This window comes from Octopus bimaculoides, chromosome 3, assembly GCF_001194135.2.
Source record: "Octopus bimaculoides isolate UCB-OBI-ISO-001 chromosome 3, ASM119413v2, whole genome shotgun sequence".
NCBI lineage: Eukaryota > Metazoa > Mollusca > Cephalopoda > Octopoda > Octopodidae > Octopus > Octopus bimaculoides.
In genome coordinates, this window is record NC_068983.1 from 5,095,181 (window position 1) to 5,100,530 (window position 5,350).

The following is a 5,350-nucleotide window of genomic DNA, read 5'->3' on the forward strand; positions in this document are numbered from 1 at the left end:
TTCACTTTGAATTGTTACCACCTAATGCAACAATCGATGCTCAAGTCTACTGTCAGCAATTAGAGCGTTTGAACCAAGCTTTGAAGAAAAAAACCCGCTTTAGTGAATCGAAAAGGAGTGATGTTTCATCAGGACAATGCGTGACCCCACACTGCAAAGATCACATCACAGAAGATCGAGGAGCTTGGTTGGGAAAAAAATTCCTCATCCACCTTATTCTCCCGACCTTGCTCCTTCAGACTACCATTTGTTTCGTAGTTTACAGAATTATTTGGGGGACATAACTTTCGCAAATCAGGAGAAGGTCGAAACTGACATTTCAGAGTTCCTCGCTTTGAAACCAAAAGAGTTTTACATTGATGGGATTTAAAAAAAGCTTGTAAATTGATGGAAGGAAGTCATAGATAATCAGGGAAGGTACATTGATGATTAAATTTCAATTAAATATAACATTTAATCACTTGTTTTCTTTATTCAAAATTCGGACAGAACTTATGGGATGACCTGATACATAAGCAATTCACTTTAAATACAACCAGCAGTGAGACTGTTTTTAGCAGGTCCCCAAATGGGGCCCATGGCAGGCGATGGGTTAAGGCTTTCAAAAATCTGAAATACAGGGTGACCAGGGCACCCCTTATGCAGTCTCTACCTATCCTTATTTTGAGTGTTACCATAGCGTGAATATGAGTGTACGTGTGGATAAACTTGCACCCGTGGGTGTCTATGTCTCAGTAGAACACAGGTGTATATGTCTTGTTACTGTATGTCTGTGCGTTCATATGTATGTATGTTTTCTCTCTCTCTCTCCCGTTTAGTGTTAATTTTTAGGTTGTGAAGGAAAGCATCTTGTTTTGTTCATCGTTCTTTAAATCTTAAGGTGTTACAGATATCTATGTATGCCATTATTCAGTGTTATTTCAAGATTTCTTACTAATAGAGAAAGAACCGGTTTCTAACCCAAATCCAAGGCTCCTTCAACATCAACAGTGTATGTATGTATGTGTGCAGATTTGTATGTTTTGCTTTATGTATGTATTCTCATGCATATATTTGCATATCTAATTATGCTCATATATATTTAAATGATAAACTTCTGGAAAGTTTTACAGATTTTTACAGTTCCAGTGATGCATTGGATCTGTAGTCTTCGAATGAGCTTTCTCCTTTCTGGTTTTGAGAAGCCTAATTTCTCAAGATTGGTATTTAGGCAGTGTGTTACACATTCCAGGGCCCCAATAATTCTAGGTATAAACCTGAACTTGTATGTATGCGTGTACACCAGGACGTAAAAATATTCAGCTTGGTGTCCGAGGGTACAGTGATCCCACATGAATTGGGGAATCCCTGATCTTTGTCTAGGCCCCTCTTTAGCCCAGTGGTTCTCAATCACTTTTTGCCTGTGGACCCCTTTAGTTTATATTTTACTCGGGTGGACCGGCATAACCATTTGAAGTTTTTAAAAAATCCTTTATCATTGTTATTAATGAAATGTTATTAGGAATTGTATGGAAAACACGTTTTAATATTTTGTGTCTTGTAAAAGAACAGTCATCCCTCGACTATCGTGGGTGTTACGTTCCGAAACCTCTCACAAAAATAATTAAAATCTAAAAAAATATAAATACCTATCAGCCGCAGAAACCCGCGATATACTGAGGAGTCCGTGATATAAATTTACGTATATTAGCCAGGAAAATCCGTGATGTACTGAGTGCGTGATAGGTGAACCGCGATATGGCGAGGGATTACTGTAAAACCAATTTATTGCAGATAAACTTTAACAGCAAGATCTTATATGGACCCCGATTGAGGACCACTGCTCTGGGAGAAGTCTAACATGTATATAAAGCCTGCTGTATTACCGTGAAATATAGGGTTTTACTCAAGAACACAAGGCGCCGCTAAGCCCTGGAATCGAATTCACGATTGCTAGATTCTAAGTGCAACGCCTTAACCATTAAGCTATACACACACATCTCCCCCATCGTTCTCTAATTCCCTTTTTCTCCCTTCACCGTTTTCTATCTGTCTCTCTCTCCCCTCTTTCTCCTTTTCCCTCTCTCGTTGCTCACACGTGACCATCGTTTATCTTTCTTTTCCTACGCGACGTTTTAAGGACTGGGTGTCTTCTATCCCTCTCTTCTATCATTTCTCTTTTCAAAGAAAATATTTCTTCCAGTGTTCACTCTTTTCCCTTCGTTCTGGTCTAACGAGCCTCCATGTTTTTGTTTTCGTTCGGTTTCCTTGTATGTCTCCACTGTCTTGTTTTTGTTTCTAACTTTGACTCTTCATAAAATACAAAATATATTTTGGAAGTTGAGGGAGTAATGGTCTTCGAAGACTCATATTGTCGTTGAATGCTCGAAATGGGGAGTAGATAGACAGCCGACAACTGATGAAGGGTCATTCTTTGTGATACTTGTCCTGTTTTCCATTTTTCTCTCTCATTGTTTGCGTATTTAACTCGCTTGTTTTCGTACTTCATGTTGTTTACAGTTGGTGACATCCTGTGCCTATATATGCATATATATACACACACACACACACACACGTCCCTTCCTCTCTCCAGCTGCCACATCCTGGATGTAACAAATGAGTCAATGATAGTGGGTGGGAACAAAAAGTGCCTGTGTCTGTTCCCGACTACAAAGGCAATTATACTAAAATACATTACTTTATAACGAAGTCATATTAGCTTGCGAGTGACGGCTATTGTTATTTTTATGCAACTTACGCGCACATGTTACATGCATGCACACATGTGCGCACACGCAGTCACTCAAGTATATATATTAACTTCCATTCAGAATGTATGCGTGCGCGCGCGTGTGCGTGAAGTTAAGATTCGGGTAAAAACCTTGTAGAATGCTATGCAAAGCTCGTCCACAGTTGTTGGCTACCTGATGTTTTCATACCAGTGGAAATGCTCCTGCTTCTCGACATACACCAGGAATTCCATAGGATCCAGAGAGTTTATTTAAATAGACAAAGGATAGAAAATGTAATTAACGACATTCTTTATTTAAAATAACTATAATTGTTTCGACACATTCTCACACCTGTAGTGCATAGATGAGATGTTCTGCAATCATTATCTTACATCCAAGGTGTAAAATTCGCCTCCTCGGGTGATCGTTGAAATAAGTTCTTCGTCGGATTTTCTCGCCATTTCACTCAGTTTGATAATATAAAACTCGGAGCAAGATTATCATTTCCAGCAGTTTGCAGACAAAACTAAAACCATATATATAGTGACAGACAAAATACGAAATGCATAAAAAAAGATATAAACAAAAGGGTCTGGTTGACTATAAATGACCAGTCTCTCTCTTAATGGTCAGACTTCTTCCGGCAGTCCGTCGGTTGCAACGACGAGGGTTCCAGTTGATGCGATCAACGGAACAACCTGCTCGTGAAATTAACGTGAAAGTGGCTGAGCACTCCACAGACACGTGTACCCTTAACGTAGTCTTCGAGCTGAAATACAGGTACAGCAGAAACAGGAAGAAAGATTGAGAGAAAGTTGTGGTGAAAGAGTACAGCAGGGTTCGCCTCCACCCCCTGCCGGAGCCTCGTGGAACTTTAAGTGTCTTCGCTCAATAAACACTCACAACGCCCGGTCTGGGAAACGAAACCACGATCCTATGACCGCGAGTTCGCTGCCCTAACCACTGAGCCATTGCGCCACCACTAAACAGACTACAGAAAATAAGGCGTTTAAAGATGATAAACTGATAAGGAAGTTAAGACTGATCACTTCAGTCCTTCAGAACTGTTTCCTTGTCTCTTTAAAAAATCTGAATTACCCCCCTTTTTCTCGCGACAAAAGAACTCCCCATCTTAGTCTAGAACAAGTCTCTGTTTAAAGTTAATTTATCATCGTCCAGTTTTTATACGCTGCTTTCAAACAATACGAAAGAGAAAAAGATACCCGCGCGCAGGTACATTGCTCCATGCAACCACGCACACAGTAGCGCACATTGTTTTATACATACATACATACATCTATTTATATATGCACGTATGTACACCTCTTACATACATTCATACCGTTTGTAAAATATTGAGATAGATAATACAATCTGACATAATCGTATATATAGTCTTCTAACATACATTGAACTATTTTGAAAACCCGAGACAAATACATACAATGATAGAGAGAGAAGGATTGATGTAGATTGATTGGATAGAGTTTCAAACGTTAATTGTTTTTACAAAACTGCAAAAATAAACATTTTAGTCTACAGTTGCATCTTATAACTGTTTCGGAGAACCTGTGCACCAGTTCATCTGCACTCATTGAAATCTACGGGGCTTCCTCGGAGCAGAGATTGGAAAATCTTGAGAACGCATTATACGGATATGCATTTTTTAATTATTATCGACCATTTAATGCATTGCGCGGTGCCTTCCTTAAGTCTCCAGACGAAGTCATCGAAGGGTGCGCAGTGTCTCTTATTAACGTTTTTAAATGCTGCAATAATGGTTTCAATATCGATTTTGGAAGGACCCTGCAGCCCCACCAATATATGCAAATGCAACTGCTAGCGTTCTCACTGTGAATTTGTACATTACGTTCTTCCGAGGGCATTCATTTTTCAGTGGACATACATTGTTGTCACTGAAAGTATTGGGTCATCCCATAAATAATGCGTTTTTTTAAATACTTCTTTTATTTTTCAAAATTAAGATAAACAAAGTTCTTTTTTAATCTAAAATATACTCTCCTTCATTTTCTACAATGCTCTTCCAATGTTCACTTGTCTGTGGCGAAAAATACTCCTCCACTACTATTCTGACCTCGTCTACAAAATTCATATTTATTCCATCCAAATGATTTTCACAACTGCGGAATAAATGATAATCGGATGGGGCAATGTCCGACGAATATGGTGGGTGAGGCATCGTTTCCCATTCAAACTGCTCCAGCCTTTGGAATGTCATCCTCGCTGTATGTGGCCGAGCATTATCCTGATGGAAGAACACCTTTCGTCTTGAAATCAAAGATAGTCGTTTTTCTTCTCGCAGTAGATCTCCTTTGTTATCGTTTGGTTTGGGCTTAAAAGTTCAGAGTGGACTAAACCATTCGTATCCCACGAAACAGATAACAACACCTTATGACCTGTTCACTGACAAAATTGTGCAGCACAATTTTGTCAGTGAACAGGTCGCGGTCTCAAAGCGACGAAAATATTTTGACAAATTAAATTTAAATGTTGAAGTGAATCTAACGGATTTTGTGTGTTATTTTAAATGGCTTATAAAAACCTTCCACGCTGCAATTGTTTTCGTTCCAGCACACGATCTCAGATCAGGTCACTTGCTATGCAAGTACATCTCAGTA

The 5,350-nt window shown here is 39.2% G+C and overlaps 1 protein-coding gene across 1 annotated transcript in view; it reads left to right on the forward strand.

Moving 5' to 3' along the window:
• The window catches only part of LOC106879768 (epithelial splicing regulatory protein 1), a gene marked incomplete at its 3' end in the record, with an annotated part of 73,853 nt that overhangs the window by 8,394 nt on the left and 60,109 nt on the right, over nucleotides 1-5,350 (forward strand). The gene's annotated exons all lie outside the window — the stretch shown is intronic.